General features: G+C 50.2%; 2 non-coding genes across 2 annotated transcripts; both read left to right on the forward strand.

The window, feature by feature from the left end:
* The first annotated feature begins 2,663 nt into the window (after positions 1-2,663).
* Positions 2,664-2,736, forward strand: TRNAK-CUU (transfer RNA lysine (anticodon CUU)). Its single transcript has one exon. It is a non-coding gene; the product is annotated as a tRNA-Lys (tRNA).
* A 3,996-nt stretch (positions 2,737-6,732) lies between these two features.
* On the forward strand, positions 6,733-6,805 carry TRNAN-GUU (transfer RNA asparagine (anticodon GUU)). Its single transcript has one exon. It is a non-coding gene; the product is annotated as a tRNA-Asn (tRNA).
* The last annotated feature ends 15,507 nt before the right edge of the window (positions 6,806-22,312 follow it).

The following is a 22,312-nucleotide window of genomic DNA, read 5'->3' on the forward strand; positions in this document are numbered from 1 at the left end:
GGTTGAGAGGACAGATGCATGTATGTACCAGAGTGAGCTCCAGAGAGACTGAAGGGGACATAAGACTGGGGTAGAGCTAGAGATGGAGAAAGAGAAAGGTGCCTGTGTTGAGTCAGCAGCAGAGAAAATGAAACAAAGGGGCCTCCTGGGATAACCACACACTACTTCCTCACAAAGAACACACAGAGGGTGTGTGAAATGATATAGGCACAGAAGCCTTACTAGCTCAGTCGGTAGAGCATGAGACTCTTAATCTCAGGGTTGTGGGTTCGAGCCCCACGTTGGGCGTGATGCTTTTTAAAGGCTTCTCCATTTTCGGGTTTAACATTAACTCTCACCTTTTTCAGATATTTCGCTGAGGCTTAAAACTACACACACACACACACATCCTGCAGTTTGCCTCACGATTCCCACAGGACTCCACACAACGCAGCACTTCCCGCCCTGGGAGGCGCCGCTGGCAGCGGTCCTAGGCCGAGCCTTTCCTGCGCCCTTTCCTAGCCTGAGCCGCCCGTGCTTACAGCGAGCTCGGAGTCCGCTCCGGTCCGTCCTGTCCCCCCCCCATCCTTTCAAAAAGAGGAGTTTAAGGTCTCATCCCCGCTGGTGTTATGATTAAAGTAGGTATGAAAACTACTTTATGTCAGCCGCGGGATTTGACCACAGGACTGGAGAAGATACTGCTCTTGAATGTGGCGCCTTACTACGCTCGGCAATTCCGGCAGCCTCCGGAACACGGCTCTGCAGGCTGACTGCCACCTCGCGACACAGGGAGAGTTCACACTGTTCTCTACTGGACATTTAAGTATGTGCCCAGAGAAAGGTTGAGAGGACAGATGCATGTATGTACCACAGTGAGCTCCAGAGAGACTGATGAGGACATAAGACTGGGGTAGAGCGAGAGATGGAGAAAGAGAAAGGTGCCTGTGTTGAGTCAGCAGCAGAGAAAATGAAACAAAGGGGCCTCCTGGGATAACCACACACTACTTCCTCACAAAGAACACACAGAGGGTGTTTGAAACGTCGTAGGTACAGCAGCCCGGCTAGCTCAGTCGGTAGCGCATGAGACTCTTAATCTCAGGGTCATGGGTTTGAGCCTCACGTTGGGGGTGATGCTTTTTAAAGGCTTCTCCATTTTCGGGTTGAACATTAACTCTCACCTTTTTCAGATATTTCGCTGAGGCTTAAAACTACACACACACACATCCTGCAGTTTGCCTTACGATTCCCACAGGACTCCACAAAACGCAGCACTTCCCGCCCTGGGAGGCGCCGCTGGGAGCGGTCCTAGGCCGAGCCTTTCCTGCGCCCTTTCCTAGCCTGAGCCGCCCATGCTTACAGCGAGGTCGGAGTCCGGTCCGTCCTGTCCCCCCCATCCTTTCAAAAAGAGGAGTTTAAGGTCTCATCCCCGCTGGTGTTATGATTAAAGTAGGTATGAAAACTACTTTATGTCAGCAGCGGGATTTGGCCACGGGACTGGGGAAGATACTGCTCTTGAATGTGGCACGCTACACCGCTCGGCCATTCCGGCAGCCTCCGGAACACGGCTCTGGAGGCTGACTGCCACCTCGCGAAACAGGGAGAGTTCACACTGTTCTCTACTGGACATTTAAGCATGTGCCCAGAGACAGGTTGAGAGGACAGATGCATGTATGTACCAGGGTGAGCTCCAGAAAGACTGATGGGGACATAAGACTGGGGTAGAGCGAGAGATGGAGAAAGAGAAAGGTGCCTGTGTCGAGTCAGCAGCAGAGAAAATGAAACAAAGGGGCCTCCTGGGATAACCACACACTACTGCCTCACAAAGAACACACAGAGGGTGTGTGAAATAAAATAAGCACAGCAGCCTGGCTAGCTCAGTTGGTAGCGCATGAGACTCTTAATCTCAGGGTCGTGGGTTTGAGCCCCACGTTGGGCGTGATGCTTTTTAAAGGCTTCTCCATTTTCGGGTTTAACATTAACTCTCACCTTTTTCAGATATTTCGCTGAGGCTTAAAACTACACACACACACATCCTGCAGTTTGCCTCACGATTCCCACAGGACTCCACACAACGCAGCACTTCACGCCCTGGGTGGCGCCGCTGGGAGCGGTCCTAGGCCGAGCCTTTCCTGCACCCTTTCCTAGCCTGAGCCGCCCATGCTTACAGCGAGCTCGGACTCCGCTCCGGTCCGTCCTGTCCCCACCCCCCCCCCATCCTTTCAAAAAGAGGAGTTTAAGGTCTCATCCATGCTGGTGTTATGATTAAAGTAGGTATGAAAACTACTTTATGTCGGCAGTAGGATTTGATCACAGGACTGGGGAAGATACTGCTCTTGAATGTGGCACCTTACACCGCTCAGCCATTCCGGCAGCCTCCGGAAAACGGCTCTGGAGGCTGACTGCCACCTCGCAAAATAGGGAGAGTTCACACTGTTCTCTACTGGACATTTAAGTATGTGCCCAGAGACAGGTTGAGAGGACAGATGCATGTATGTACCAGAGTGAGCTCCAGAGAGACTGATGAGGACAGAAGACTGGGGTAGAGCGAGAGATGGAGAAAGAGAAAGGTGCCTGTGTCGAGTCAGCAGCAGAGAAAATGAAACAAAGGGGCCTCCTGGGATAACCACACACTACTTCCTCACATAGAACACACAGAGGGTGTGTGAAATGACATAGGCACAGCAGCCTGACTAGCTCAGTTGGTAGAGCATGAGACTCTTAATCTCAGGGTCGTGGGTTCGAGCCCCACGTTGGGCGTGATGCTTTTTTAAAGGCTTCTCCATTTTCGGGTTTACCATTAACTCTCACCTTTTTCAGATATTTCGCTGAGGCTTAAAACTACACACACACACATCCTGCAGTTTGCCTTACGATTCCCACAGGACTTCACACAACGCAGCATTTCTCGCCCTGAGAGGCGCCGCTGGGAGCGGTCCTAGGCCGAGCCTTTCCTGCGCCCTTTCCTAGCCTGAGCCGCCCGTGCTTACAGCGAGGTCGGAGTCCGCTCCGGTCCGTCCTGTCCCCCCCCATCCTTTCAAAAAGAGGAGTTTAAGGTCTCATCCCCGCTGGTGTTATGATTAAAGTAGGTATGAAAACTACTTTATGTCAGCAGCGGGATTTGGCCACAGGACTGGGGAAGATACTGCTCTTGAATGTGGCACGCTACTCCGCTCAGCCATTCCGGCAGCCTCCGGAACACGTCTCTGGAGGCTGACTGCCACCTCGCGAAACAGGGAGAGTTCACACTGTTCTCTACTGGACATTTAAGCATGTGCCCAGAGACAGGTTGAGAGGACAGATGCATGTATGTACCAGGGTGAGCTCCAGAAAGACTGATGGGGACATAAGACTGGGGTAGAGCGAGAGATGGAGAAAGAGAAAGGTGCCTGTGTCGAGTCAGCAGCAGAGAAAATGAAACAAAGGGGCCTCCTGGGATAACCACACACTACTGCCTCACAAAGAACACACAGAGGGTGTGTGAAATAAGACAAGCACAGCAGCCTGGCTAGCTCAGTCGGTAGCGCATGAGACTCTTAATCTCAGGGGCGTGGGTTCGAGCCCCATGTTGGGCGTGATGCTTTTTAAAGGCTTCTCCATTTTCGGGTTTAACATTAACTCTCACCTTTTTCAGATATTTCGCTGAGGCTTAAAACTACACACATCCTGCAGTTTGCCTCACGATTCCCACAGGACTCCACACAACGCAGCACTTCCCGCCCTGGGAGGCGCCGCTGGGAGCGGTCCTAGGCCGAGCCTTTCCTGCGCCCTTTCCTAGCCTGAGCCGCCCGTGCTTACAGCGAGCTCGGAGTCCGCTCCGGTCCGTCCTGTCCCCCACCCCATACTTTCAAAAAGAGGAGTTTAAGGTCTCATCCCCGCTGGTGTTATGATTAAAGTAGGTATGAAAACTACTTTATGTCAGCAGCGGAATTTGACCACGGGACTGGGGAAGATACTGCTCTTGAATGTGGTGCCTTACACCGCTCGGCCATTCCGGCAGCCTCCAGAACACGGCTCTGGAGGCTGACTGCCACCTCGCGAAACAGGGAGAGTTCACACTGTTCTATACTCGACATTTAAGTATGTGCCCAGAGACAGGTTGAGAGGTCAGATGCATGTATGTACCAGAGTGAGCTCCAGAGAGACTGATGGGGACATAAGACTGGGGTAGAGCAAAAGATGGAGAAAGAGAAAGGTGCCTGTGTCGAGTCAGCAGCAGAGAAAATGAAACAAAGGGGCCTCCTGGGATAACCACACACTACTTCCTCACAAAGAACACACAGAGGGTGTGTGAAACGACATAGGCACAGCACCCCGGCTAGCTCAGTTGGTAGAGCATGAGACTCTTAATCTCAGGGTCGTGGGTTCGAGCCCGACGTTGGGTGTGATGCTTTTTAAAGGCTTCTCCATTTTCGGGTTTAACATTAACTCTCACCTTTTTCAGATATTTCGCTGAGGCTTAAAACTACACACACACACACATCCTGCAGTTTGCCTCACGATTCCCACAGGACTCCACACAACGCAGCACTTCCTGCCCTGGGAGGCGCCGCTGGGAGTGGTCCTAAGCCGAGCCTTTCCTGTCCCCTTTCCTAGCATGAGCCGCCTGTGCTTACAGCGAGCTCGGAGTCCGCTCCGGTCAGTCCTGTCCCCCCCCATCCTTTCAAAAAGAGGAGTTTAAGGTCTCATCCCCGCTGGTGTTATGATTAAAGTAGGTATGAAAACTACTTTATGTCAGCAGCAGGATTTGACCACGGGACTGGGGAAGATACTGCTCTTGAATGTGACGCCTTACACCGCTCGGCCATTCCGGCAGCCTACGGAACACCGCTCTGGAGGCTGACTGCCACCTCGCGACACAGGGAGAGTTCACACTGTTCTCTACTGGACATTTAAGTATGTGCCCAGAGACAGGTTGAGAGGACAGATGCATGTATGTACCACAGTGAGCTCCAGAGAGACTGATGGGGACATAAGACTGGGGTAGAGCGAGAGATGGAGAAAGAGAAAGGTGCCTGTGTCGAGTCAGCAGCAGAGAAAATGAAACAAAGGGGCCTCCTGGGATAACCACACACTACTTCCTCACAAAGAACACACAGAGGGTGTGTGAAATGACATAGGCACAGCAGCCCGGCTAGCTCAGTTGGTAGCGCATGAGACTCTTAATCTCAGTGTTGTGGGTTCGATCCCCACGTTGGGAGTGATGCTTTTTAAAGGCTTCTCCATTTTCGGGTTTAACATTAACTCTCACCTTTTTCAGATATTTCGCTGAGGCTTAAAACTACACACACACACACACCCTGCAGTTTGCCTCACGATTCCCACAGGACTCCACACAACGCAGCACTTCCCGCCCTGGGAGGCGCCGCTGGGAGCGGTCCTAGGCCAAGCCTTTCCTGCGCCCTTTCCTAGCCTGAGCCGCCCGTGCTTACAGCGAGCTCGGAGTCCGCTCCGCTCCGTCCTGTCCCCCCCATCCTTTCAAAAAGAGGATTTTAAGGTCTCATCCCCGCTGGTGTTATGATTAAAGTAGGTATGAAAACTACTTTATGTTGGCAGCGGTATTTGATCACAGGACTGGGGCAGATACTGCTCTTGAATGTGGCGCCTCACACCGCTCGGCCATTCCGGCAGCCTCCGAAACACGGCTCTGGAGGCTGACTGCCACCTCGCGAAACAGGGAGAGTTCACACTGTTCTCTACTGGACATTTAAGTATGTGCCCAGAGACAGGTTGAGAGGACAGATGCATGTATGTACCACAGTGAGCTCCAGAGAGACTGATGGGGACATAGGACTGGGGTAGAGCGAGAGATGGAGAAAGAGAAAGGTGCCTGTGTTGAGTCAGCAGCAGAGAAAATGAAACAAAGGGGCCTCCTGGGATAACCACACACTACTTCCTCACAAAGAACACACAGAGGGTGTGTGAAATGACATAGGTACAGCAGCACGGTTAGCTCAGTCGGTAGTGCATGAGACTCTTAATCTCAGGGTGGTGGGTTTGAGCCCCACGTTGGGCGTGATGCTTTTTAAAGGCTTCTCCATTTTCGGGTTTAACATTAACTCTCACCTTTTTCAGATATTTCGCTGAGGCTTGAAACTACACACACACACACATCCTGCAGTTTGCCTCATGATTCCCACAGGACTCCACACAACGCAACACTTCCCGCCCTGTGAGGCGCCGCTGGGAGCGGTCCTAGGCCAAGCCTCTCCTGCACCCTTTCCTAGCCTGAGCCGCCCGTGCTTACAGCGATCTCGGAGTCCGCTCCGCTCCGTCCTGTCCCCCCCATCCTTTCAAAAAGAGGATTTTAAGGTCTCATCCCCGCTTGTGTTATGATTAAAGTAGGTATGAAAACTACTTTATGTCAGCAGCGGGATTTGACCACGGGACTGGGGAAAATACTGCTTTTGAATGTGGCGCCTTACACCGCTCGGCCATTCCGGCAGACTCCGGATACGGCTCTGGAGGCTGACTGCCACCTCGCGAAACAGGGAGAGTTCACACTGTTCTCTACTGGAAATTTAAGTTTGTGCCCAGAGACAGGTTGAGAGGACAGATGCATGTATGTACCAGAGTGAGCTCCAGAGAGACTGATGGGGACATAAGACTGGGGTAGAGCGAGAGATGGAGAAAGAGAAAGGTGACTGTGTCGAGTCAGCAGCAGAGAAAATGAAACAAAGGGGCCTCCTGGGATAACCACACACTATTCCTCACAAAGAACACACAGAGGATGTGTGAAATGTCATAGGCACAGCAGCCCGGCTAGCTCAGTCGGTAGAGCATGAGACTGTTAATCTCAGGGTTGTGGGTTCAAACCCCATGTTGGGCGTGAAGCTTTTTTAAAGGCTTCTCCATTTTCGGGTTTAACATTAGCTCTCACCTTTTTCAGATATTTCGCTGAGGCTTAAAACTACACACACACACATCCTGCAGTTTGCCACACGATTCCCACAGGACTCCACACCACGCAGCACTTCCCGCCCTGGGAGGCGCCGCTGGGAGCGGTCCTAGGCCGAGCCTTTCCAGTGCCCTTTCCTAGCCTGAGCCGCTCGTGCTTACAGCGAGCTCGGAGTCCGCTCCGGTCCGTCCTGTCCCCCCATCCTTTCAAAAAGAGGAGTTTAAGGTCTCATCCCCGCTGGTGTTATGATTAAAGTAGGTATGAAAACTACTTTATGTCAGCAGCGGGAATTGACCACGGGACTGGGGAAAATACTGCTTTTGAATGTGACGCCTTACACCGCTCGGCCATTCCGGCAGCCTCCGGATACGGCTCTGGAGGCTGACTGCCACCTCGCGAAACAGGGAGAGTTCACACTGTTCTCTACTGGAAATTTAAGTTTGTGCCCAGAGACAGGTTGAGAGGACAGATGCATGTATGTACCAGAGTGAGCTCCAGAGAGACTGATGGGGACATAAGACTGGGGTAGAGCGAGAGATGGAGAAAGAGAAAGGTGCCTGTGTCGAGTCAGCAGCAGAGAAAATGAAACAAAGGGGCCTCCTGGGATAACCACACACTACTTCCTCACAAAGAACACACAGAGGGTGTGTGAAATAACATATGCACAGCAGCCCGGCTAGCTCAGTCGGTAGAGCATGAGCCTCTTAATCTCAGGGTCGTGGGTTTGAGCCCCACGTTGGGTGTGATGCTTTTTAAAGGCTTCTCCATTTTCGGGTTTAACATTAACTCTCACCTTTTTCAGATATTTCGCTGAGGCTTAAAACTACACACACACACATCCTGCTGTTTGCCTCACGATTCCCACAGGACTCCACACAACGCAGCACTTCCCGCCCTGGGAGGCGCCAGTGGGAGTGGTCCTAGGCCGAGACTTTCCTGCGCCCTTTCCTAGCCTGAGCCGCCCGTGCTTACAGCGAGCTCGGAGTCCGCTCCGGTCCGTCCTGTTCCCCCCATCCTTTCAAAAAGAGGAGTTTAAGGTCTCATCCCCGCTGGTGTTATGATTAAAGTAGGTATGAAAACTACTTTATGTCAGCAGCGGGATTTGACCACGGGACTGGGGAAAATACTGCTCTTGAATGTGGCGCCTTACACCGCTCGGCCATTCCGGCAGCCTCCGGATACGGCTCTGGAGGCTGACTGCCACCTCGCGAAACAGGGAGAGTTCACACTGTTCTCTACTGGAAATTTAAGTTTGTGCCCAGAGACAGGTTGAGAGGACAGATGCATGTATGTACCAGAGTGAGCTCCAGAGAGACTGATGGGGACATAAGACTGGGGTAGAGCGAGAGATGGAGAAAGAGAAAGGTGCCTGTGTCGAGTCAGCAGCAGAGAAAATGAAACAAAGGGGCCTCCTGGGATAACCACACACTACTTCCTCACAAAGAACACAAAGAGGGTGTGTGAAATAACATAGGCACAGCAGCCCGGCTAGCTCAGTTGGTAGAGCATGAGCCACTTAATCTCAGGGTTGTGGGTTTGCGCCCCACGTTGGGTGTGATGCTTTTTAAAGGCTTCTCCATTTTCGGGTTTAACATTAACTCTCACCTTTTTCAGATATTTCGCTGAGGCTTAAAACTACACACACACACATCCTGCAGTTTGCCTCACGATTCCCACAGGACTCCACACAACGCAGCACTTCCCGCCCTGGGAGGCGCCACTGGGAGTGGTCCTAGGCCGAGCCTTTCCTGCGCCCTTTCCTAGCCTGAGCCGCCCGTGCTTATAGCGAGCTCGGAGTCCGCTCCGTTCCGTCCTGTACCCCCCATCCTTTCAAAAAGAGGAGTTTAAGGTCTCATCCCCGCTGGTGTTATGATTAAAGTAGGTATGAAAACTACTTTATGTCAGCAGCAGGATTTGACCACAGGACTGGGGAAGACAGTGCTCTTGAATGTGGCGCCTTACACCGCTCGGCCATTCCGGCAGCCTCCAGAACACGGCTCTGGAGGCTGACTGCCACCTCGCGACACAGGGAGAGTTCACACTGTTCTCTACTGGACATTTAAGTATGTGCCCAGAGACAGGTTGAGAGGACAGATGCATGTATGTACCACAGTGAGCTCCAGAGAGACTGATGGGGACATAAGACTGGGGTAGAGCGAGAGATGGAGAAAGAGAAAGGTGCCTGGGTCGAGTCAGCAGCAGAGAAAATGAAACAAAGGGGCCTCCTGAGATAACCACAGACTATTCCTCACAAAGAACACACAGAGGGTGTGTGAAATGACATAGGCACAGCAGCCTGGCTAGCTCAGTCGGTAGCGCATGAGACTCTAAATCTCAGGGTCGTGGGTTCGAGCCCCACATTGGGCGTGATGCTTTTTAAAGGCTTCTCCATTTTCGGGTTTAACATTAACTCTCACCTTTTTCAGATATTTTGCTGAGGCTTAAAAGTACACACACACACACCCTGCAGTTTGCCTCACGATTCCCACAGGACTCCACACAACGCAACACTTCCCGCCCTGGGAGGCGCCGCTGGGAGCGGTCCTAGGCCAAGCCTTTCCTGCGCCCTTTCCTAGGCTGAGCCGCCCGTGCTTACAGCGAGCTCGGAGTCCGCTCCGCTCCGTCCTGTCCCCCCCCATCCTTTCAAAAAGAGGATTTTAAGGTCTCATCCCCGCTGGTGTTATGATCAAAGTAGGTATGAAAACTACTTTATGTTGGCAGCGGTATTTGATCAAAGGACTGGGGAAGATGCTGCTCTTGAATGTGGCGCCTCACACCGCTCGGCCATTCCGGCAGCCTCCCAAACACGGCTCTAGAGGCTGACTGCCACCTCTCGAAACAGGGAGAGTTCACACTGTTCTCTACTGGACCTTTAAGTATGTGCCCAGAGACAGGTTGAGAGGACAGATGCATGTATGTACCAGAGTGAGCTCCAGAGAGACTGATGGGGACATAAGACTGGGGTAGAGCTAGAGATGGAGAAAGAGAAAGGTGCCTGGGTCGAGTCAGCAGCAGAGAAAATGAAACAAAGGGGCCTCCTGGGATAACCACACACTACTTCCTCACAAAGAACACACAAAGGGTGTGTGAAATGACATACGAACAACAGCCCGCCTAGCTCAGTCAGTAGAGCAGGAGACTCTTAATCTCAGGGTTGTGGGTTTGAGCCCCACGTTGGGCGTGATGCTTTTTAAAGGCTTCTCCCTTTTCGGGTTTAACATTAACTCTCACCTTTTTCAGATATTTCGCTGAGGCTTAAAAATACACAAACACACATCCTGCAGTTTGCCACAGTACTCCACACCACGGAGCACTTCCCGCCCTGGGAGGCGCCGCTGGGAGCGGTCCTAGCCCGAGCCTTTCCTGAGCCCTTTCCTAGCCTGAGCCGCCCGTGCTTACATCGAGCTCGGAGTCCGCTCCGGTCCGTCCTGTCCCCCCCCATCCTTTCAAAAAGAGGAGTTTAAGGTCTCATCCCCGCTGGTGTTATGATTAAAGTAGGTATGAAAACTACTTTATGTCAGCAGCGGGATTTGACCACGGGACTGGGGAAAATACTGCTCTTGAACGTGGCGCCTTACACCGCTCGGCCATTCCGGCAGCCTCCGGATGCGGCTCTGGAGGCTGACTGCCACCTCGCGAAACAGGGAGAGTTCACACTGTTCTCTACTGGAAATTTAAGTTTGTGCCCAGAGACAGGTTGAGAGGACAGATGCATGTATGTACCAGAGTGAGCTCCAGAGAGACTGATGGGGACATAAGACTGGGGTAGAGTGAGAGATGGAGAAAGAGAAAGGTGCCTGTGTCGAGTCAGCAGCAGAGAAAATGAAACAAAGGGGGCTCCTGGGATAACCACACACTACTTCCTCACAAAGAACACACAGAGGGTGTGTGAAATAACATAGACACAGCAGCCCGGCTAGCTCAGTCGGTAGAGCATGAGCCTCTTAATCTCAGGGTCGTGGGTTTGAGCCCCACGTTGGGTGTGATGCTTTTTAAAGGCTTCTCCATTTTCGGGTTTAACATTAACTCTCACCTTTTTCAGATATTTCGCTGAGGCTTAAAACTACACACACACACATCCGGCAGTTTGCCTCACGATTCCCACAGGACTCCACACAACGCAGGACTTCCCGCCCCGGGTGGCGCCGCTGGGAGCGGTCCTAGGCCGAGCCTTTCCTGCGCCCTTTTGCTAGCCTGAGCCGCCCGTGCTTACAGCGAGCTCCGAGTCCGCTCCGGTCCGTACTGTCCCCCCCCATCCTTTCAAAAAGAGGAGTTTAAGGTCTCATCACCCTGGTGTTATGATTAAAGTAGGTATGAAAACTACTTTATGTTAGCAGCGGGATTTGATCACAGGACTGGGGAAGATACTGCTCTTGAATGTGGCGCCTTACACCGCTCGGCCATTCCGGCAGCCTGTGGAACACAGCTCTGGAGGCTGACTGCCACCTCGCGACACCTGGAGAGTTCACACTGTTCTCTACTGGACATTTAAGTATGTGCCCAGAGACAGGTTGAGAGGACAGATGCATGTATGTACCAGAGTGAGCTCCAGAGAGACTGATGGGGGCATAAGACTGAGGTAGAGCGAGAGATGGAGAAAGAGAAAGGTGCCTGTGTCGAGTCAGCAGCAGAGAAAATGAAACAAAGGGGCCTCCTGGGATAACCACACACTACTTCCTCACAAAGAACACACAGAGGGTGTGTGAAATGACATAGACACAGGAGCCAGGTTAGCTCAGTCGGTAGAGCATGAGACTCTTAATCTCAGGGTCGTGGGTTCGATCCCCAAGTTGTGTGTGATGCTTTTTAAAGGCTTCTCCATTTTGGGGTTTAACATTAACTCTCACCTTTTTCAGATATTTCGCTGAGGCTTAAAACTACACACACACACATCCTGCAGTTTGCCTCACGATTCCCACAGGACTCCACACAACGCAGCACTTCCCGCCCTGGGAGGCGCCGCTAGGAGTGGTCCTAGGCCGAGCCTTTCCTGCGTCCTTTCCTAGCCTGAGCCGCCCGTGCTTACAGCGAGCTTGGAGTCCGCTCCGCTCCGTCCTGTCCCCCCCCATCCTTTAAAAAATAGGAGTTTAAGGTCTCATCCCTGCTGGTGTTATGATTAAAGTAGGTATGAAAACTACTTTATGTCAGCAGCTGGATTTGACCACGGGACTGGGGAAGATACTGCTCTTGAATGTGGCGCCTTACACCGCTCGGCCATTCCGGCAGCCTCCGAAACACGTCTCTGGAGGCTGACTGCCACCTCGCGAAACAGGGAGAGTTCACACTGTTCTCTACTGGACATTTAAGCATGTGCCCAGAGACAGGTTGAGAGGACAGATGCATGTATGTACCACAGTGAGCTCCAGAGAGACTGATGGGGACATAAGACTGGGGTAGAGCGAGAGATGGAGAAAGAGAAAGGTGCCTGGGTCGAGTCAGCAGCAGAGAAAATGAAACAGAGGGGCCTCCTGGGATAACCACACACTACTTCCTCACAAAGAACACACAGAGGGTGTGTGAAATGACAAAGGCACAGCAGCCCGGCTAGCTCAGTCGGTAGAGCATGAGACGCTTAATCTCAGGATCATGGGTTCGAGCCCCACATTGGGCGTGATGCTTTTTAAAGGCTTCTCCCTTTTCGGGTTTAACATTAACTCTCACCTTTTTCAGATATTTCGCTGAGGCTTAAAAATACACAAACACACATCCTGCAGTTTGCCTCACGATTCCCACAGGACTCCACACAACGCAGCACTTCCTGCCCTGGGAGGCGCTGCTGGGAGCGGTCCTAGGCCGAGCCTGTCCTGCACCCTTTCCTAGCCTGAGCCGCCCGTGCTTACAGCGAGCTCGGAGTCCGCTCCGGTCCGTCCTGTCCCCCCCCCATCCTTTCAAAAAGAGGAGTTTAAGGTCTCATCCCCGCTGGTGTTATGATTAAAGTAGGTATGAAAACTACTTTATGTCAGCAGCGGGATTTGACCACAGGACTGGGGAAGATACTGCTCTTGAATGTGGCACCTTACACCGCTCGGCCATTCCGGCAGCCTCCGGTTACGGCTCTGGAGGCTGACTGCCACCTCGCGAAACAGGGAGAGTTCACACTGTTCTCTACTGGACATTTAAGTATGTGCCCAGAGACAGGTTGAGAGGACAGATGCATGTATGTACCAGAGTGAGCCCCAGAGAGACTGAAGGGGACATAAGACTGGGGTAGAGCGAGAGATGGAGAAAGAGAAAGGTGCCTGTGTCGAGTCAGCAGCAGAGAAAATGAGACAAAGGGGCCTCCTGGGATAACCACACACTACTTCCTCACAAAGAACACATAGAGGGTTTGTGAAATAACTTAGGCACAGCAGCCTGACTAGCTCAGTCAGTAGAGCATGAGACTCTTAATCTCAGGGTCGTGGGTTTGAGCCCCACGTCGGGTGTGATGCTTTTTAAAGGCTTCTCCATTTTCGGGTTTAACATTAACTCTCACCTTTTTCAGATAGTTTGCTGAGGCTTAAAACTACACACACACACACATCCTGCAGTTTGCCTCACAATTCCCACAGGACTCCACACAACGCAGCACTTCCCGCCCTGGGAGGCGCCGCTGGGAGCGGTCCTATGCCGAGCCTTTCCTGCGCCCTTTCCTAGCCTGAGCCGCCCGTGCTTACAGCGAGCTCGGAGTCCGCTCCGGTCCATCCTGTCCCCCCCCATCCTATCAAAAAGAGGAGTTTAAGGTCTCATCCCCGCTGGTGTTATGATTAAAGTAGGTATGAAAACTACTTTATGTCAGCAGCAGGATTTGACCACGGGATTGGGGAAGATACTGCTCTTGAATGTGGCGCCTTACACCGCTCGGCCATTCCGGCAGCCTCCGGAACACGTCTCTGGAGGCTGACTGCCACCTCGCGAAACAGGGAGAGTTCACACTGTTCTCTACTGGACATTTAGGCATGTGCCCAGAGACAGGTTGAAAGGACAGATGCATGTATGTACCAGAGTGAGCTCCCGAAAGACTGATGGGGACATAAGACTGGGGTAGAGCGAGAGATGGAGAAAGAGAAAGGTGCCTGTGTCGAGTCAGCAGCAGAGAAAATGAAACAAAGGGGCCTCCTGGGATAACCACACACTACTTCCTCACAAAGAACACACAGAGGCTGTGTGAAATGACATAGGCACAGCAGCCTGGCTAGCTCAGTCGGTACAGCATGAGACTCTTAATCTCAGGGTCGTGGGTTTGAGCCCCATGTTGGGTGTGATGCTTTTTAAAGGCTTCTCCATTTTCGGATTTAACATTAACTCTCACCTTTTTCAGATATTTCGCTGAGGCTTAAAACTACACACACACACATCCTGCAGTTTGCCTCACGATTCCCACAGGACTCCACACAACGCAACACTTCCCGCCCTGGGAGGCTCCACTGGGAGCGGTCCTAGGCCGAGGCTTTCCTGCGCCCTTTCCTAGCCTGCGCCGCCCGTGCTTACAGCGAGCTCGGAGTCCACTCAGGTCCGTCCTGTCCCCCCCCATCCTATCAAATAGAGGAGTTTAAGGTCTCATCCCCGATGGTGTTATGATTAAAGTAGGTATGAAAACTACTTTATGTCGGCAGTGGGATTTGATCACAGGACTGGGGAAAATACTGCTCTTGAATGTGGCACCTTACACCGCTTGGCCATTCCGGCAGCCTCCGGTTACGGCTCTGGAGGCTGACTGCCACCTCGCGAAACAGGGAGAGTTCACACTGTTCTCTACTGGACATTTCAGTATGTGCCCAGAGACAGGTTGAGAGGACAGATGTATGTACCAGAGTGAGCTCCAGAGAGACTGATGGGGACATAAGACTGGGGTAGAGCGAGAGATGGAGAAAGAGAAAGGGGCCTGCGTCGAGTCAGCAGCAGAGAAAATGAAACAAAGGGGCCTCCTGGGATAACCACACACTACTGCCTCACAAAGAAAACTCAGAGGGTGTGTGAAATACTATATGCACAGCAGCCCGGCTAGCTCAGTCCGTAGCGCATGAGACTCTTAATCTCAGGGTCGTAGGTTTGAGCCCCATGTTGGGAGTGATGTGTTTTAAAGGCTTCTCCATTTTCGGGTTTAACATTAACTCTCACCTTTTTCAGATATTTCGCTGAGGCTTAAAACTACACACACACACATCCTGCTGTTTGCCTCACGATTCTCACAGGACTCCACACAGCGCAGCACTTCCCGCCCTGGGAGGCGCTGCTGGGAGCGGTCCTAGGCCGAGCCTTTCCTGCGCCTTTTCCTAGCCTGAGGTGCCTGTGCTTACAGCGAGCTCGGAGTCCGCTCCGGTCCGTCCTGTCCCCCCCCCCATCCTTTCAAAAAGAGGAGTTTAAGGTCTCATCCCCGCTGGTGTTATGATTAAAGTAGGTATGAAAACTACTTTTTGTCACCCAGTTGGAGCATGTTCATTTCGCATGTATCATGGTGTATTGACAGGATTTGGGTATCCAGCAGTTGAAGTAGTGGCAACAGAGGCGAGTAGGGGAAAGATGTGGGCTTAGTTTGGACATATCTGCGCCAGCAGAATCAGGCTGCCTCTAGTAATATTAGTCTGGGAGAACTATTGGGGGTGCTAGTTAGTATCGAGAGTAGCAGCCTCTGTGATGGTATATGTGTCTGTAACATCCTGCTTTCGGCCGACGGGGTGTCACATAGCCATGTAGACAGCCATGATAATTGGGCGGCTGCATAATATCTTTCGAAGTTAGTCATTCCCAATCCACCCATCTCCTGCGGATGTTGCGTTATTGACAGCGCCACTCTGCGTCTGTCTTTACCCCAGAGTAAATCCGTTAGTATTGATTGCAGCTTATTAAAAAAGGAACGCGGTAAGCACAGCCGGAGAGCTGTAAAGTAGTATAGAAACCTTGGAAGGATAAGCATTTTGGCTATCGCCACACGGCCCATTGGAGACAGGGGAAGTGAGCTCCAGAAGGGAATTGAGCCGCGAACGGAGCCAAGGATTCTGTCTATGTTTCCTTCTTTTAGATCCGTGATAGAGTGATAAATCTGCACACCCAGATATTTAAAGGTTATATGTGACCAGGGCAATTTGTATTGCAGTAGCGACATATGGTGAGCTACCGGGGACGGAGAAATGGGGAATATGCTTGATTTGGACCAATTGACGTGCAGTCCGGAGGCGATAGCGAAGGAGTCCAGTAACTGCAGGGCCTCAGCCATATAGGCTGAATGGTCGTGCAGATATATTAAGAGAAAGGTGCCTGTGTCGAGTCAGCAGCAGAGAAAATGAAACAAAGGGGCCTCCTGGGATAACCACACACTACTTCCTCACAAAGAACACACAGAGGGTGTGTGAAATGACATAGGCACAGCAGCCCGGCTAGCTCAGTCGGAAGAGCATGAGACTCTTAATCTCAGGGTTGTGGGTTCGAGCCCCATGTTGGGCGTGATGCTTTTTAAAGGCTTCTCCATTTTCGGGTTTAACATTAACTCTCACCTTTTTCAGATATTTCGCTGAGGCTTAAAACTACACACACACACATCCTGCAGTTTGCCTCACGATTCCCACAGGACTCCACACAACGCAGCACTTCCCGCCCTAGGAGGCGCCGCTGGGAGCGGTCCTATGCCGAGCCTTTCCTGCGACCATTCCTAGCCTGAGCCGCCCGTGCTTACAGCGAGCTCGGAGTCCGCTCCGGTCCGTCCTGTCCCCCCCACCATCCTTTCAAAAAGAGGAGTTTAAGGTCTCATCCCCGCTGGTGTTATGATTAAAGTAGGTATGAAAACTACTTTATGTCAGCAGCGGGATTTGATCACAGGACTGGGGAAAATACTGCTTTTGAATGTGGCGCCTTACACCGCTCAGCCATTCCGGCAGCCTCCGGAACACGCCTCTGGAGGCTGACTGCCACCTCGCGAAAAATGGGAGAGTTCACACTGTTCTCTACTGGACATTTAAGTATGTGCCCACAGACAGGTTGAAAGGACAGATGCATGTATGTACCAGAGTGAGCTCCCGAAAGACTGATGGGGACATAAGACTGGGGTAGAGCGAGAGATGGAGAAAGAGAAAGGTGCCTGTGTCGAGTCAGCAGCAGAGAAAATGAAACAAAGGGGCCTCCTGGGATAACCACACACTACTTCCTCACAAAGAACACACAGAGGGTGTGTGAAATGACATAGGCACAGCAGCCCGGCTAGCTCAGTCGGTAGAGCAAGAGACTCTTAATCTCAGGGTTGTGGGCTCGAGCCCCACGTTGTGCGTGATGCTTTTTAAAGGCTTCTCCATTTTCGGGTTTAACATTAACTCTCACCTTTTTCAGATATTTCGCCGAGGCTTAAAACTACACACACATCCTGCAGTTTGCCTCACGATTCCCACACAACGCAGCACTTCCCCCCCTTCGGAGGCGCCGCTGGGAGCGGTCCTAGGCCGAGCCTTTCCTGCGCCCTTTCCTAGCCTGAGCCGCCCGTGCTTACAGCGAGCTCGGAGTCCGCTCCGGTCCGGCCTGTCCCCCCCATCCTTTCAAAAAGAGGAGTTTAAGGTCTCATCCCCGCTGGTGTTAAGATTAAAGTAGGTATGAAAACTACTTAATGTCGGCAGCAGGATTTGATCACGGGACTGGGGAAGATACCGATCTTGAATGTGGTGCCTTACACCGCTCGGCCATTCCGGGAGCCCACGGCAGGTTTCTGGAACACGGCTCTGGAGGCTGACTGCCACCTTGCGAAACAGGGAGAGTTCACAATCTTCTCTACTGGACATTTATCACAACACCCTCAGCAGCACGGGCCTCCTCAACAGACATCAGGGAGACGCTGCTGCAAGACGGGCATCGAAGGACCAAATGTTTAACAATAAACACCAGCACTTCAACCTTCTACATCACACACCCAACCCCAATGCTTTTACAGCACATACCACGGCTTGCTCATTCAAGGACGCGTCAGAAAAGGCATATCACATCAGGAACTAGAAAAATCATTGTCTAATTTACCCATCTAGAGCAGGTGTCAGACCCTAAAGGCCACAGAGCCCAAGGCTGCCGCTTAATATTACACAACTGCCCTTAATAATCCACCCTTCCCCTTCAAACCCGGCACCAGACCTTTCTGGGACATAAACATAAACGTCATTCATGGCAAATTCACTGCCAGGAACACAGTGGCAGCTGGTCCTTATGGACTTCAGTTTGGGCTCCACTCTTTGTAGTCTGTCAATTTTTTTATTACACTAATAGTGAAAAATAATATAGTATTCACTATTAGTGTAATAAAAATGGAGTACAGTTAGCTGGGATATGCCTGTCCATGGCAGCTGAGGTAAGTAAAAAATGCTTGTAAATGTCTATTGTGTGCATGCTTGCGGGTGAGAGGGTGTTTATGTGAGAGAGAATGTATGCAAGTGTCAATTTGTATGTTTTTATAAGTATGTGTGTGTGAGTGAAAGTGGAGGTCAAAGGTCGTGTGATGTCACTTCTGCTACCCCCGGCATTTCAGTGAATTGCCATTCATGAACATAAACCAATGATTTAATATCATTTCACTGACATCTCCGGTGAGATATTCTAGTTCAGACATCTGGAACCCAGATCTCTTGGAAGAGGCATCTGGCACTGAAGTCACAGTAAGAGCACAGCCGTTGGCATCTGCTGTACCAGACATTTATGCCACAGGCATCGCCTCTTTTTAGCAGAGATAGCAGCATGCAAATGTTTCACAACAGACATCTTGAGCATACTTCCCGAAACAGCTATCAGCAATGCCAGATTCTCTATCTCACATTCACAAGTGAGAAGAATGTCACAGACTTACGGTATAAACTGTCCCCTAAGCCACATCTAAAGGGACTGTTCCCAGAAGGTTCATCACTAGTGAGATATTTTCGATTACAAATCAAATGTTGCAGTAAAGACATCGCTAATGGCATCTGCCATGAGAGCCCGATGGCAACGCATCCTGGGTCAGACATACTTTATGGAGCTCTAGAAGAGACACATAGATTTAAACGCCTCAGAGTAGACACATACAGCACACAAGACAAAACAACTATTACATATGTAATATTGTCACCGGCCATGTAGTATAGAGGATTCTTGCAAAGACATCAGGGGTTAAATGTCACACAACAGATGTTAGCACGTCAGACCGTAATAAGTAAACTTACAAGGGGACGCGAGTAGGTCGATGAACCTTTTGACTAACGCTTGAGATGTTCCCACCATAAAGAAACAATACCAACACTGATCAATAACCAATTTGTCAATTTCAACAATAATCAATAACATTAGTAATCATTAAAAGTCAGTAATTGACACACCATGACCTCGCAGCCATGAATAACCACACCTTTATTTAAAAGTTAGGATGTTTATTTCCCTATATTAACAATGCTAATGTCATGGAGGTTGTCCTCCTCAGGCCAAAACAAAAAAGATAATGACCAGGCATTGTTTTCCTGTTATTTAGAGACATTGTTCTTTTTCACTTTCATTTTCAGAAAGCCTGGAAACTTCCCTTCCGATGATGCTGGGTATAATTATATAGCAAAGGTGTGGGTAATTGTTATTACAGATTTATTGTGTGATAATATAAGACTTTTTTCCAGCCATTACAGGGGTGAAACTCTTCAGTTATCAGTATTGGGGATATTTACAGACCTATGCTGAGAAAATGTGTGGCCTATTTCTAAACACTGTGTGGGTAAAACTGTCCTCCTCTCGGGGTGATGAATGCTTTGCTTATTTTCATACCATCCCTGATGTAATGTACAGTTTGTACCCAGTCACTACACAGGTATAACCAGGCAGATCTCAGGATGGTGAAGCTTTGGTTACATTCCCTATCTCCGTAGCCAGATCAGTGTAGCAATGTAAGGTTGTTTTGAAGTCAGATTATATAATCCAAAACTAACTTAAATAAAAAGGTTTTTGTAGAATCTTGGGTTGTCCTTATATTGATTGACTGTCTTTGAGGAGCTGTTTTCAAAAAGGTCTAATATATCCTAGAGACTGTGCAGTGAGGCAAAGTGTATAGGGGGATAGCGCAACAATGCATCCAGTGCAATAAGACTAAGGTGGGGTGATGGAGCACCCTTATCTTCCCTTTGAGAGGGTCCCCTCATGTATTGTTACAGCACCGGCTCCTGGGAAGCATTTCATACCTTTTCAAGGCTAATTATTGGATGTGAAAAGCTGCAGAGCCAATGCAAACTAGACTCTAGGAACTTCAGGCATGGAAAATATAGATTTCTAAAAGTTACTTTTCCTTAATTTCTATTAAAAATCCGACCCCCACCATTGAATTGGATTTTTATTAACTATTAAAATAGTTGTTTACATTTTTTGGTAACTAGTTCCATCCCCAAAATATAGTATTAGTATTTTAATCTGTACTCTGGTTTTCTAAATAGGACAGCTAGGCATCCCACAGTGGAAAATGGCTTGTGGGTGCTAATCACTGTAAGGACATGTTATCATTAAAGTTCTACATGCCCTATGGTTAAATACCATGTTCCCTGTCTAGCAGACTACAACACCTACATTGGGATGAGTTGTTAATATTTAAAAGGGAGGTTTTTACTTATTGAAAGGGTTTATTTTGACTGATTGAATGGCATCTTCCATATGCTACAGTCAGGCTATAATGATGAGCCTGAAGCCAGGTTTGCACTGTCACTGTAGTGGATGTCACAATATGTCCTGCATAGCACTAGTGACATTTAACTTCCATGTCTTTGGTACACTTTGTACCATATACCAGGACCTTATTGGCAAGTTAACTATGCCATTATCAAGTATGCCAATTCAACCATGTTCAAAGGGGGAGCACAGGCACTTTACTACTTAATAGCAGGGGTAAACTGCACAGAGTTCTAAAACCAGCACAAATATAGGGTCCATTGTAGTGACTATGCAGAAAAGGCAGATATTCTACAGTTCACATCTATATTGTAGCTCTCTGCATGTCGCCAGTTTGCCCTGCATCAGTCTGCGCCAGTGATACTTCATATCAGTGCTGCGGCTGTCTGCATAGTACGAGTCTACCCTGCAGGTTCCTATGATACTTCACATCAGTGCTGTAGTTATCTGCATTGCACCAGTCTGCCCTGTGCCAGTCTGTATCTTGACACTTAACATCAGTCCTGTACCTCTCTGCATTGCACCAGTCTGACCTGCACCAAGCTACCCCTTTAATACTTATACACATCCTGTGTGCAGCACTTTGCATTACACCAGTCTATACCTGCAATGCTTCTTGACTACCCTGATATAGCTCTTTGCATTGTGCCAGTCTGCCCTGTGCCAGTCTGTATCTGCGGTGCTTCTTGACTGCCATGGTGTACCAGTCTGCCCTGTGCCACTCTGTACCTGTGATGCTTCTACACAGCCTTGGTGCTCTTTCCACTGTGCCAGTCTGCCCTTCTGAGTCAGTTGCTGTCGGGCCTCGCAAGCCAGTGGAACTCTGTGTGTTGTCCAGTTAATCCTTCACTCTCTTCAGCTGTTGTAGCTCACTGTAGCAAGGCTGTGAGGCTCTATGGGGTCACTCTGCTCTTCACACTCTCTCTGACAGAGTCTGTGCCTGTGTCCCTGAATGTAATGGAAGGTGGAAATGTAACTGAGGCAGAAAAACAACTTTGTCTTGTTTTCACAGACACGTATTTGCGCTATGAACCGCCTCCAAAGCTATTTATCAGCCCAGGGTGACAGACTGGAGTGGGTATTAATGGTTGGTGGAAATGCACACAGGGCGGGCTGCTTCAGAATCTTTTCATTCAAGTGAAGACACAAAAAAACCCAGATTGATAAAAAAGTAGCTCATTAGCACTGACGAGCCACTTTTTCTGTGCCACCCTAGAGGCACCTACAACGCCATAGTTGTGCCATATTTAACATAAGGCACACCATGGTGGTAGTTAGAACAATAGCATCAAAATGTTTGATGCTATTGTGGCGCTTTGCTACACTTGCGCCAAAATATTTGATGCTAGTGTAGCAAAGTGCAAGGAGGCGCATTGATTTAAATGGGTGCGTCATTTTAATGCCTGCTCTGAGCAGCTGTGGAAAATGAGAGAAAAAGTAGCGCAGTGAAATCTGGTAAATTTCACTGTGCAATTCTTTCGGGCCCACTAACGCCTGAACACCACCCTTGCATACATTATGCCTGGCGCAGGCATAATGTGGCGCAAGGGGTTACAAAGTGGCAGAATGCATGCTTTGCTCCACTTTGTAAATATGGCGTGGGTGAAAATGCCACCTTAGCACCACATTTGATTTAAAACTGATGCAAATGTGGCGCAAGGTGGCAGTGGGGGCTTCTGAAACCTGGCCCAAAGAGAGACAGCCTGCTGTAAGCAGAAAGAGAGCTGCATGTATGTAAGCAGAAGCTGGTCCAGAGCGACAGGTGGCTGGATGCAGGGAGACAGATGAGTGTAGTGTACCCAGAACAATGGCAAAGAGACA

Source organism: Pleurodeles waltl, chromosome 6 (assembly GCF_031143425.1).
Source record: "Pleurodeles waltl isolate 20211129_DDA chromosome 6, aPleWal1.hap1.20221129, whole genome shotgun sequence".
Classification (NCBI taxonomy): Eukaryota; Metazoa; Chordata; class Amphibia; order Caudata; family Salamandridae; genus Pleurodeles; species Pleurodeles waltl.